This window comes from Anopheles bellator, chromosome 1 (genome assembly GCF_943735745.2).
Source record: "Anopheles bellator chromosome 1, idAnoBellAS_SP24_06.2, whole genome shotgun sequence".
In the NCBI taxonomy this organism is placed as follows: domain Eukaryota; kingdom Metazoa; phylum Arthropoda; class Insecta; order Diptera; family Culicidae; genus Anopheles; species Anopheles bellator.
In genome coordinates this window covers 48,647,835-48,662,194 of record NC_071285.1, presented here as the reverse complement: position 1 = coordinate 48,662,194, position 14,360 = coordinate 48,647,835, and positions in this window count along the sequence as shown.

The window sequence follows — 14,360 nt, the reverse complement described above, 5'->3', positions numbered from 1 at the left end:
CCGGCCAGTATCGGCCGTTGGCAGCCGGTTAGTCGAAACCGGGGCTCCGGAACCGGGAACGCCGGGATTCTCGTCTTTTTCTAATGAGCCACTGCTCGGATGCGAGGGCTCGGCACTGGAGTACGGAGAGTGGCGTTCGACTACCGACCATCGGCAGTCCTTCTCCTTCTGGCGTGTGATCTACGGCCACATCAGTTACGGGGAGTACTTAAAATTTTGGCAGTTATCAACTTTCGGAACGTAATCAACCTGGCGTGGCGTGCCCGGAGATGCTTTCGGTGGTGGGTTACGGACCGGACCACTCGGAAGGTGAGACATTTTATCACCTTCTCTTGAGGTGAAGTGCGAAAAATTTACATTCCGCTGGTGCAGCTTTTCCCGGGCCGAGGTTGGGTTTAGATTTGTGTAGCCTGGAGTTGTAAGTGAATGCTGGTGCCGCACGGAAGGCTCGTAGCTTATCGTTTCTCGTCCGTGAAGTTGATGGGCTTATTTATTGCGTTTTCGCCATTCGTAAAGACGAACGTCATTTTATTCAATGCACCCCGAAGCGTTGATGGTACTTCCCAACGCAAAGCCTTCACGTTACTAACTTAAGCAATAAGCACGAAACGAAATTATAAGTAAAATCATTGTGCATAATGTTATATATTAGGCGGTCATCTAAGCTCGACACTTTTTTATTGAATGATATTTTTCGTGTTTTTGCATTTTGTTTCCTATTGTATGGCTCTTCATATTGCATTGTTTTCGCTTGGGATTGCAGAAACCTGTTTTCCATCATCGGTGAAAAATAGGAATGGAACAGGAATGCTTCGTCAGGAAACGCCCGGAAACAACCCCTTTGTGCTTGGCAAAAATAGAAATAAATAAAATTGCATAAACCCGTTATTTCTAGAACCGGTTCAGAACCGATTCCGGAGGTCAAAGAAAAGTCAAAGAAATCTATCAAAAAATATCCTGTTACCTTTACTATTTTCCCAAACCTTCCATAATCGATTCCGGAACAGGTACGAGTGGTCCACCCTGCAAGTAAGTAAAAAGTACCGAAAAGAAGTTGTAGTTGAATACTTTCCGCGGCATGGCAATGGGGGAATTAAATTGAACTCTCTCTCTCCAACAGAAGACCAGAATCGGACAATTGCAACACACAATGCACAGAGCTGAAATACACTCAACATAGAAGGACTTTCGAATAAACCCAACCGTTTCGCTGCACCACAATGGCCGCGGCCAAGATGGCAGTCGGAGTTTTCGCACCCATCACCGCGTGGTGTTGTTGATTTCAATTAGCCGAAAAGATGATAATAATAATTGCAAAGTAGAAACCGGCAACAAACAACTTGCAACAAACACGCGGGGCGGCCCGACAGGCCTGAGCCTCGGTCCGAGCCCGAAAGGTGTGCGCGCCGACTCGCTCCGGGCGGGCTTGAAAAAATCACCTCCGTTTGTAGTCCATTAACTTTTTCCATTTCAGTAGTTTCTCGTCTTTACTATTGTTTGTTTTGCCTTTTTTTCGCCGGTGCACGGCTCTGGGACGGCGGGCCGGATTTTCCCGGCCGTACGCCCATGTTTCGTCGTCCCGGGGCGTTCGTCCTCGTTATCTCCCGGGTGCCACTGCAAAACTAGCCGGGGGTTTAACCTTACTTCGGGTTTGTTTTTCCTCCGTGGGCCAAAAGGAAAAAAAAAAAGGAAAACGGAACCATCCTCCGCTTAGTGGCTCAACACAGCTCAACGCTTCGGTGGAGCAGTTTTTCAACTTAATTATCGTTTTGGTAATTGCACCTTTTCAACAGTTTGGAACTAACCAACCGTGTGCCGACTCTGCGGTGGGCGACTCCGGGCGCTGTCGTCGATTAAGGTGAGGTTCACTATTCGCAGTCGCATCAAAGCGAGGTGCGAACCGCGGCGGGTGGTATGCAGAAAACTGGGAAAGCATAAAAATAGATGAGCAAAACCCCCGGACCAGACCCGGGACTGCAGAGGCTGATGGAAGAAGAACGAAAAAAAAGAAAACGCACAGAAGTAAATTCTGCCCAAAAGCAGCACGAGAATCATTTATAACACGAACCTCGTCCACTGCACTCGGACCAGGTTGCCCCCGACGCGGCTTTTTTGCCGTCCCGTCCGCGTCTCATCGGTGGGGCGTGAAATCCAACATTCCGAAATTGGGTGTGCAAAAAACTGGCTCCTCTCAAACAGCGGCACTTCCGGTGGTTTCGGAAAACTCCAGACTGCGCTCCGTTAGTCTCTCTCTCTCTCTCTCTCTCTCTCTCTTGCTCTCTCTCTCTCTGTCTGGCATCAAACTAACCGTCAAAGTTGGGTTTGAAACTGTGTTCAAACCATCCGTACCGGTTCCGTGTCACACAAATGTCCACCCCGTTCCACGGCGACCACCAGTTGGCGGCGGCGACGGCGGCCATTTGCAACAAATGGTTATTGTTTTGGGCGCCACGGCGGTGAAAATGGATAATTTAGCGAAAATAATAATTATTACCGCAGGATGGGCCGCCGGGTCGGCCCGGACCGGACCAGTGATGACAACTGGCTTTCGTCGTGGTCGTGGCCGTCGATTTGCTAATTTGCCACACACGGGGCTTCCAGGTGCCCCCGGAAGGTGCGGGTCTTGATCCCTGCGGATCCGTGGGCCGCTTGTGAGAGTGAGTTGCGTTTTTTTCGGTGGCCACTTCTTCCCGTGGGCCGTGTAACACGATCCATCAAGGGGCCTCAAATGGGCTCCGTGGTCGTTTGAGGTCTGTTGGTGGAAGCAGCAGGTATCAGGGGGAGAAGGCGCCAAAGAATTTTATGCGCGTCGATTATTGTGCCTTTTTCGAGGTTTCGTGACACATATTTTTTGGGTGATGAATTTATGATTGCCGGAGAACTCGGGTATGATTGGCCACGTTGCGTGAGCAACACCTGCATTATGCTGGGTTGGCGAGGTCAACACTTTGTCAACAGAATGTGGTTCGAAACGGGGAATTATTTTATGCTTACAGAACTCTACGATTCCAAGAAACGCTTCATTAATGCCAAAATGTTTGATTCGTAATAACAGTTCGTTGGTTTTACTATTGTTCCAGCATAGGCACAGGAAGCTTGCGGAAGCCATAACTAGTCATATCAGTCGATATTGGCCTGAAGAATGGTTTGTTCGAAATACGGCATGAATCTTAGTTTACAGTTGCGTAGGATAAATAGATGCGGCACAATGTCAATGCATTTGATTTCGTTATAAGCCAGCGCTGCTTTAAAATCAAAAATAAAGAAATGACTCATAAAAGACGATTAAACGATGCCATATTATTTAAAATGATTCAGTAACAGTTACCGAGTAGCTAACATCCGCTTTACGAGGACCGAATAGTCCGTGCGACATAGTCGAAAAATCTATGGATCGACATCGATAGTCACAAAGAATAATCTAGGATGTTTTAGATTAATGAATGTGTAAATTTGGAATAAAGTAATTGATAACTAGCATTTCATTGAGCATTGCAATCAACTAACATTGACCAACTAACGTAGCGATTAAAATTGCGAAATGAAAAGTAAGAAAATGGAAAAGGGAATTAGAAAAATCGTGTAAATTTTCCATTCGGATGACCACGAATCGGATCACCAGAAAAGTCCGTTAGCCTTTTAAATTATAGCAAACATTCACAAACCCCTTTCACACGGTAATAAACCCTTCCAATAGGAGCTCAGCGCGCGACAAATATTTTACTTCAAAGTGTTGGACAGCAAACGGAAATACGGAAAGGCTCTCGCAAGGCACTGGCCCAGCGCAAAGGGAGGGTTATGGATGCCGTCGCATCGACAACCGCGCGCATAATTAGCCACACGCTTAACATACCACAAAAGCCATATTTGTCGACCGCCGGCGAGGCGTATCGAATTTGATTGAAAGAATTACTGTGGGCCAAACACACCGGAACACACCGCGGGCAAACCAATAGGAAGCCGCGGGCACTCGGCAGTGACGGAGAGAGAGCGAACGAGAGCGAGAGCGAGATGGAAAGGAAGGTAAAAAAAGGCACCAATAAATGTCAAGCCGGCGGGCAACCGACATCCTGCGCCCGGAACATCCTGCACATCCTGGGGCCCGGGTCCCGGGTCCCGGGCCCCGGATGTGCAATTGAATTTTGTGTCAGCCTTAATTATTCAGCTAAGAGAGCTAAGCGAACACATAAATAATGCCGAGGAAAATGCAGCTTCGCCCGCTTCGCTTGCTCCGCCTCGCGTCGCTGGCCTTTCCAAAAGGATGCCGGGGGGGTGGTCCGAGCCGTAACGAACGATGCGTTTTTCCGGCGGCAACCAAACATGGCGGCCATCCGATGCGGCCCCGGGGGCGTATTTGGCGTTTGGTTTTGATTTTCCCGGCATTATTGTTTAGAATTTATGCGTTATTCATTCATCGCCCGGTTCCGGTGGCCGGTGGGCCGCTTTCTGTAAAGTGGCCGCCCCGGGCCACCCCCGTGGGTGGGGGGGGGGGGGGAGCGCGGTATATCAAAATGCGTGACAATGCGACAATTTATGCTGTACGCGGGCGCCGGCACTGGGGCCGGAAGCGGTGGTGGACCGAGCGAGACAGCCTATACAGCGATATCAAATAAAAAGAACACAAACCGGAATGTCACACACTCAAATGCAATGCGTTAATTGAAAAGTATGCGGACATAAAACAAAACATTACCCCAAACGGAACCACGGTGGCGCACGGGTGGTGATGGGCGCGTATGTGCCACTGCCAGAAGCATACACCGGTCGGTCGCATAAAAGGGGCCAGTTGCATGATTCATTTGCTCGCATGGTCGCAGTAATGGCGGTCCGAGCGGCCACTTCCTGGCCAAAAGGGTGGCCATTTTTTTTGCAGTTGTTCCGCTGGGTTGGTCGGTGTGGGAGAGTTGCCAAAAAAAGTCGCCAAACCGATCCGCAATTACGCGACCATGTCCGCCGGCGAGGATCCGCCGGTGCGCGTGTTTGGGTTGTAAACTTCGTGACAATACGTGTATGTGTTGGTTGGTTCGGCCGGTTGGTTGTTTTTCTTTTCAAGTTGGGCCTTTTTCCGATGTTGTCGGTAAACCACCTGGACCTGAACACGATCCCGGACGGGACCCGAAACATACGAGAGAGGCTGGCGCCGGGATGAGCCTACGATTAGAGCTCGCGGTGGGTCACCCTCCACCGTGGGGGGGGGGGGGGGGCATGTTTGAGGCGCAAGTTGGGCCACTCCAGCGTGTGGCCGCAATGTTGCTGGTTCGTTATTGTAATGAGCGAATAAATTAGATGATTCAATTAGAAGCCGGCGGCCATCGGGGCGGCGGTGCTCAAGTGGCGCGGCAGACGAATAAATGACTGATTTAAGGGATGATTAAGTTTATCAAGGACTGTGGCTAATAAAATTAGTCGCCCCGCGGCCAGCTGTTACAAGCGGTGGAAATAGTTATTTCGCCTTAATGAGGTTTACGAGGTGCTCCAGAGGTCAGTGCGCTATGGTCGGTGCCACGTGCATACCGTTGGGGAGCAGCCAGGAATGTGTCGGTTCCATTTTTTAAACCATACCCATGGTGTCTGCTTTACGTTTACTGTCACTGGGTGGTGTTCAGTCGTTTTCATGCTTCTGGTTCTTTTTCCTCTCTGTTTTTAGTCATTTTTGTGTCTTGATCGCTCTTTGTTGACTGAACGCAACCATTTACTGTTTGTTCCATTTTGTATCGTTAGTGTTTTGCAATTTGCAGTTCTATTTATCGCGTTTTCCTACATTACATTTTTTTATTTGGTTTTGTTACTGCATCATGGAACTACTGGACGGTTTAAAAGACTAATTTAGTGTTCTAGATAATGATTAAAAATGTATAATCGCCCAACATGCTTCGATACGAAAAAGAACGTTCCGTAGAAAATGGTTTGTAGCTCAACCGACCAAAAAAAAAATGACAGCGAAATGGGGTTTAGAATAAACATCATCCTTCCAATCACCACCCGGGTATGTGGCCACCCTATCCCTTCCCCCTACAGTGCAGTCCTCACTTCCGGTGTTCCGTTCCGGCCGGGAGTGTGAAACGTCACCATCGTTACTGGCAATGGCCGGGTGGTTTGTAGGCGTTCCGTCTGCTACCGATGGCCACGGTCGTGTGACGAGTCCATCACTCTTCCAACATTACACCCTACCCACACGCGCATACACATGCCCGTAAGCTCCGGAAGGATGACTGGCACGATGAAAAATGGTCTCCACGTAAAGCGGTCTCGGCCGGTGAAGGTCTTCCCCGTGAAGCAAACGAGGCCTCCATTTTTGGCCCTCTCCGCATGTGATTGAATACTTTAAGCATTTGCCAGGATATCACGGAGCGGTGGGTAGGTTGACGGCCTCCAGCGAGCAGCGGGCCCTTCGGCGAGTTATCGGTTCGGGGGCCTTGGAAATGATAAATTTTTAGGCAAAGCGCGAAAACGTCACTTGGAAGGGCACAATGGGGCCCGTCGTGGCAATCAAACATTTATGGATTGGCCTGGAGTTGGGGTAGTTGGGGCCGTAGGGCGTAGGGTCAGGATTTTTAATTTTAGAAACGGATTGAAACGGCACATTGCTGCATAGGTTGTTGATGGTGCAAAGGCTCCAATAGCTAATTCGTTTGGAATACCATCAAGTTCCAGCTCTGAGAGCAAACTACGATATCCACTCCACTGAAATCCTGGGTCCGAAAGGGACGAGAACCGTGTACGCTCTGGGGATCGTTATCAGTCTATGACCGTGACGCTCTTGGGTGGGTTTTCCTGTCCACCGACTGAATTCGCCAAAGAAAATGCGCGGAAATCGAAGGGTGGCACCCTAAGTGCCACCGATAGTGTCGATGTTTCGACCGGACCGCCATGCCAACGGGCATCGGGTAAAGCCCTTCGATTGATCGGCTGGCTCGCGGTTGGCTTGATATTGACATATTTTGATAGATTACCCACTAAACGCCCCATAATGAGGGTGAGCGTTTACGGGAGAGACTCGAACGAGACAGAGAGAGCGAGAGTGAGCGAGAGAGCATTCGGGAAGGAGTGGGAAAGAAAGGTTGACAATGTCAAAACAAACACGAGCTCGCCGGGTCTTGGGTTTCCGGTTGCGTGGCACGTCTCCTCCGGAGCAAGGAAGGAAGGCCGTCGCCGACGCCGTGATTGAGGTGCCGCCCTTCACCTTCGCTTCCTGGGTGGATCCTCCGCATCCTTGGGAAGGTGTGCCCGTCACAAAAGCTTTTAATAAATGCTCCTTAAGGGTCCGTGGGTCCCTCACGCCCAGGCAGCATCCTGGGCCCTGGCCCCGGGATGGTGGGGTTGATAATTGAAGCTTTAAAGCAGCAACAGCGACACTCCATCAGGACTCCCCGTGCACACAGAAAATCGATAGTCAATCTACGATGACGGATTGCGGTGGCCGATGATTTACGGTTGATTGCCGGCGAATGTCACTTCGTGTTTAGGCGCCAGCGACGTGGCAGTGAATAATGTAATAGGAGGATCCTTGCCGGGGATGTGCGTGGAAGGAAGTGGCTGAGACGAAGGATCGTTGCAGGATGGCAGAGGCAGGCAAATTGGAAAATTCATTTCTATTACGCTGCTAAGTGGGATGTAAAGCTTCGAACCCTTGGCAAGGAGATGTTGTCTTACGCCGTTAAACGGATAATAATTTGTTGGAGTATCGCACGATGTACGGGTCTGTCAACAATCAGTCTCTGGTTCCAATTAAATTCTACGCAAAACGGTTCCAGAACACATTTTTTGTTCACTAACTACTAACTTGTCACTTTAATCAAGTAAATTTTCGCCTTTCCACAGCGCGCTGCTGCTAATTGATTGGATCGCCTGAAATGTAGTTGAAAAGTTGAATGCTGCGTTCAGTTACACATTACCGTCCCGTTTCGTGCGGGGTGCATTTGTTTTCCCGAACCCAAATTGGCCCAAGAAGTCACTCCTCTGGCAAAGTCGTTCGTTCCGTTCGTCGTCGTCGTCGGGCCGGCTCGCTAATGAAAGTTGGCTTCGCTTCACGCGGGGTGGCCCCAAAGTTTGTGGGGCTCATTATTCATCTTGGGAACCTTGACCCGCGCACAGTACGATGGGTCGGAGCACTCGCCCTTTTTTTCGGGACGGGGTTCCACGCTGTTGGCCCAGCATGAAGGAGCTCGGTTCGATTCGGCACCAGGATAAGGGCATCGCATCGAGTGTCGAACCGTGTTTCGTTGGTCGGACGGTAATCCTCGTCGAGTAAAGTTTCCAGACATCATCATGCTTTAATTATTCAAATCAGTGTGATTTTCTTTTTCCCAATTGAGAGGGGGGGTGCCCCCAGGACCTCAGGCTGCCCCAGTAAGTCAAGACTCCCCCAGCCCAGCCAGAGTGACGTCTTTCGGGGCAGCCCTCAACTCGGGCACGTCTCGAACGGCTCGGCTGCCGGCAACTTGTTGGAGCGGTTGGAATAATTTGAAGTTTATAATTTATTTCCATCGTGCGCGATGCATTCGTCCGCGTGGCCCTGCCGACTGACAGACTGGCCGATGGCGGCCAGAAAAAGGATACGCTTTGTCCCGTCCCGCAGTCTGCCGGCAGATGATGAGCGGTGACGTTCGTCGGGGCTTATGCGCCGCAATTTGTATGAACTCAAACGGCATTTCTGGCGGACGGCAGACTGCGCCAAAGACGGCTCGGTTGGGTTGAGAGATAAAACCGGCTTCGGCCGATGGGTTCGGCTGGACCCCAACTCTTCACCGTGGCGGTTGTGTCAAGATTTGTGGCGTGGCGATCGGGGGACTTTTATCGTGAACCGCGCAGCCAATGAAGGTTGTGTTTGGCCGCATAAATTAAACCATAAAATGCGCCAGTTAAAGTCAGTGGCCTACAGCGCGGGGGTTAGTCCCATTTTGCGGCAGTTTTTCGGTTACAGACGAAATGTTATCAAGCGGCACTTACCCGTCCCGTTATGTCCTTCTCGTTTCGTTGGCCTCGAATCGGGGGCTACTAACGTCAGCGGTACGAGTAGCGAGTTGGCCAAAAATTAAAGATAATTCCCACACGAAGCGGACGATTTTGCGCTCGGGAACCCGGTCGCCGAGGGCGCGTTAAACTAGCGTGAAAATTAAACCGAAAAAAAATGGAGAACAAACGACTGGAACCCAAGTAACGGGTGGCTCCCAGTGAACAAAGCAAATCCCACCTCCAACATTTGGAGAATGCTGACGTCTGGGGCTTGGTTAATTCTTGGCTTGCACTCTTGCAAGAACGGAGCGGCTGCAGCGCAAACCTGAGCCGGAGTCATCATTTCGGCAAAAACTTCTTGATATCCTTTCCCGAAATGAAACACATGTCAAGGTTTCAATTAGGGGATTTATTCTACTCATATATGTTTATGGTGCTCGCCCGTGTGCTATGTGTTGCTTTCTTGCGCCACTGCCATACCCGGGAGTGTGACGCAAAAGTTGGTCCTTTTCGGAAAACTCACCCGCGCTACGAACGAACTTCTCGGCCGAACCCGTTCGGCTGCCGGGCCCGGGGTGTTTTACAACCGAGTTACACAAGGTCTCCCGATGGCGGCGGCACACGGCATGAGATGAGAAAATCCTGAGAAAGTCCCCACTTTACGGTGCCGGGGGCCGGGACGACGACATTCCTGGACGGCCACCGACCACCGATGAGCTGCAAAAATTTGCTCGTCAAACCCTCCACGCGGTCCACACCTCGGGATAGTGAAAAAAGGATGGGGACATGGGTTTCGCCTGCCGGCTGCCATTGTTGCCAGTTCGCTGGGAAGCAACCCCGGGGGGAGCAGGCATTCCCCAAGTGACACGGGACCAGACACGGGGCTTCACGGTAGTGAAAATAGTTTTTGCCAGCCCCGACTGTGGCTGAAACAAATGAAGGATTTTAATCTTTCATAAGCATAATTAATTTAAATCTGAAGTAATGATTTACCCACGTCACTCAAAACGGATTCCCATCGCCCACCGGTGTGGCCAGGGGTGGCCAGGGGGAGGCGGGCGGCTGGCAAGGTAGCCCGTGTATGAAAGGGGGTGTAACAGATGGGTTTAGTTTTTATGATGTTTGTCTTCGACAGTGAGCGACAATGTCAAATATGCGGAAGGGATGCTGGCGGATTAGGAGTCCTTCTTCTTCGGAGCCACGATCGGCGCCACCGTGGGATCCGGCGTCGGAGCGACTGTTTTTGCTGCCAGTGCTAGGGCGTGCTGCGTTGGCAGATTGACGGGAATGGGACCGAATCCATTGGGTTGGGCACGCTAAATGCTCACATTTCTCACCACTTCTTGCTGTTGTCTATTCTACATGTCATCCTTTGCGCCGTGGCCAGGTGTTGCCCCCGTATCAGGACCGTACCGATTACCGTGACCGTTTGTCCGGAATTCGAAGAAGGCGTTAGTTTGACATTTGAATACGAAGTTGATTAACCACAGGTTTTGAAGAATTTTAAATTAATGAATAATGTTTTATCAGTTTGGGATTAAGTTAGTTTTATTTTGGGCTCTCTCAGTCATTGGTTGGAGTATAAAGGAAATTGCTTTAAAAAGGATGGTTTGCTTGAGATGTTCAATATGATGTGGCTCGTAAAACTTGTTTGAATGATGCATTCAAAAATTAAACTATTAGAATTTTATTTGTTGTTATTAATCGTCGAAAATGGAAAGAGCGCTGTTTTCATTTATTTTTACCCTTAAAGGAGGGAATTATACTTAAAGCACAGTCAGGTTTTTTGTTGGTTACACGAGTAATGCAAAACTAGAAAAATGATCAAATTAACTATTAATTTGTTTTAGATAAACCCATAGGTTAAATTGCGCAGTCTGGGAAATTTCGATCATCCCCTCTATCATTCCGATCTAACAATATCTAACCTTCAATTGATAAGATTTTCTCAGAGTCCTTTAACACCGGGACTGAAAAGTTCCAAACCTAACACACAGATGGCATTAGTATTATGCGATTTACTGTTTGTTTTGTTAGTACCAACCTTCAAAGTTGTTATAACTTCAACCTTCCAGCAACTACCCTGGCTGTTCGCAGACCCCAAAAAAATGCGGTAACAAATTTGGCTCGAATGATATTAAACAACCGAAAATGATTTCCAATTAGATTTACGGAATGGAGAACGGAATACAATTAGAAAATATTGAAAATAAATAAGCGATAATGTTGATGAAATTCATTGGAGAAGAAACAACTGCACAAGACCTACGAGTAGACCATTAATTTTTATATCAAATCTTTTGCATTCCAACCATTCCATTTCAGTTGACAGTTTCTTGAAAGTTGTCTTGTATTACAATTCAAATTTCACAATTTCAAATTCACCTATAGTATGTGAACTGAATGCTTAACATCACAATGAAACGAGACAAAGGGGACATCCCTCAACGTCCTCAGTAAGAATAATATCCTTTATAACCAAGCCTGTGAAATTACTCGTATCCGATTGTTTCCAAAAGTTTATTTAGTTGTTAGAAACGAACGAGTTGTTGTGCAAACAATGGCCACAAGGCGTCTACGAAAAACTGAACGCCTTCGAGCCAAACCGGGCCACTGTATCAAGGCCGGCAACTCCCTTAACTCAATCGCTTTTGTTGATACAAATCAACTTTAGCATAAACTGACGCCAGCATGCAGTAAACCGCAAGCTTGATAAAAAGAGACACGGAGCGACGGAGAAAAACACGGTTTGAAAAATGTTTATCGTTTTTATTTTCCCAACGGCTGCCGCTGCCGGCCGCCGACGAGACCGCGGGTTGCAGAAAATTGCATTCGAATAAAGTTAAGTCCCGCGACGGTCGTCGGCCGTGTGTGCGTGTTCCGTTCCGTTCCTTTTTCGCTATCTCTCTCGCTCTCTCTCTCTCGCTCCGAGCCGAAAGAGCAACAAAGCTCAACAACGTTTATCTCACGTTCGTAACGAACCCAAACAAACAGACCCAAAAACCATCGTAGTCGTCGTCGTCGTTACTATCGTTGCTGTCGTTAACTACCAGTTGGTTGTTAGAGTGAAGGTGGCTTTATTTGCGCCAAACAAGAAAAATCAGAAACAAACTACCCCCACGGCCCCCCCAAAAAGGGAGTACCGTCATCATCATCATCGTCGTCGCCGTCGCCGTGATCGGTGGCCATCGGAGCAGCACCCGGTGTTCGCGTGGCGGTGCAGCAAAAGGACAACGCGGAAAAAAGGAACGCGACGGTGGAAAATTTGTTTGATAGCAAAACCGGAACGCATCACGACCGCAGAGTGCCGCGTTCCACGGCAGGCTACCGGTGGGCGTTGTGGGGGGGGGACTGCGCTTCCACGAAGGTCGCACCATCGACAGACAGCACCGCATACGGCCGATACATAAATCCGTACGCGGGGCGGCGGGGCCTTCGGGACCCACTCCGAGCGTCGCGTCTCTTTTTTCGCATAATTTAAAATCTCTCGCAACACAAATAAGCTTACCGCGGGCCCGACATGGCCTTTGGCAGTCAGGCGCGTGGGAGGGAGGGTGCGATGTTGTGGCCCAGCGCCCGATGGTGCAACATGGGCACGCGTACGCCGCGCCGGTGCACGTGTTTAAATGCAGTTAAGTAGGTATTATGCAGATTTGCATCATCGCGCGTCGCTGCAAGCGAAGACTACAAAACCGAACAAAACGAAACAAAAAAAGCAAAACAAACACCAAACATTTGTTTGTGTTTTCCCGCCCTCTCCACGCGCCCTCACCACGCGGAGTCACATTCTTGGGGATGGAAAATCGATCGACTCCAGACGACGGCCTCGGCTCTCGGTGGTGGGTTGTTGTTGTTGGGTGCCTGTGCCGTGTTGCTGAGTTGCTTGTTGTGTCTCCAACACACCCACACACGCCCGCGACATGCGACAAGATTTACGAGGAATTGATTTGGATAATCTGACACAATCCACCGGGGTGGGGCTTGATCGAGCTGACCGCGTTTGATTGGAACAATGGAGCGTCCGGAGGGCGAACCGTTTGAAAATTCATAACCATCACGTCACGAGTGAAGAAAATGGTGAAAATATAAATTTTTCCACGACTCCCGACGGCGGCACCGGTGGCCATGAAAAATGCAGGCCAAACTGTAGGATCAGGGTCCGCCGCTCGCTGGTTACATTCCGATCGTGGGCCCCGAAAGTGACCCCGGATGATGAGGTGGTGGGTGGGGATGCGTCATATGTTTGTTGCATCGACGGCGCGTGGTGGGCGTGGGACAGCCCGCGTGGGTGGGTCGGTTGCATTTGGAGTGAAATTGATGGCCTTTTAAAACGCGGTACAAAACCCGGCCTTTTTGGAGCCGCTCGGGCCGTTTGGGCCGCGCAGCGAGCGCCCGTCATGTTTGCAAAATGCAGGCATATAAATTGCACTTCCTATGCTGCACTTCCTGTTCCGTTTCCCCCCTGGGGGCGGGCCCCTTCTAGCTCTTGGGCTTCGGATCGAAACAGAAGAAGAAGGACGAACGGACTGGGGAAAAAAACGGGCTCGGCTCAATCGTCATCGGGCTGCCGCCGGTCCGGTTCGGTCCGGGCTGCTGACGATTGCTGTTGCACCTCGATGCACTTTTTGGTGTGTGCGCCGCGCGCTGCATTACTAGAACTTCAGCCCCGAAGGAACGGGGAATTCCTCGCCGTCGCCCTCCAGTCGAAGTGTGTTTTGTCAATAATTTCGGAGCACTTTTTTTTGGGGGTAGGGCTCCCTGAAGCCCCTGAAGCCCCTTTCGGAACATTGGACATTGGGCGTTCGAATGTTTGGTTCGTTTGTTTTGCTCCGTTGGTCTCCATGTCGATTGGCTCTCGCTCTCTCTCTGCGTTGGTGCCGTTCGGTTTTAAGGCCACACACCGGCCGAAGGATATCCTTTTTCTCCGCGTGCCGCGGCGAGTAGTATTTCACTGCTTCCGGTTGCACCCGGACCCCCGGGGATTGACGGGGGGGAGGGCGCAGGGCTTAAAACGGTGTGTCGTTCATTTTGGTGTTTGGTTTTGGGTTTTTGTTTCCCCTTTTTATGCTGATGCGCAGCTCGCTCCTTTCGCAACAATAGGCTCAGTAACAGTTAGCTGAGCGGGCGAATTCATTCCCAACCGGAACACGGGTATATTTTAGACTTTTATGACAGATTTGCTGCTGCTGGTCGACCGCTACGTTAATCAATTTGTGTGTTTTGAATGTCACGCGACATTGGAGTTCAATTGGGGAGCCATTTTATGGGGCAACCGACTGAGTCGGTGTCTGATTTTGCTGCACTTTAGAGAAATGTCTTTAGCTCCTTCCTGTTATGAGTTTCTTTTTTAATAAGAGATGTAATATGCATTCGAATGAATCAATTTTGACAATAACTGGAACATT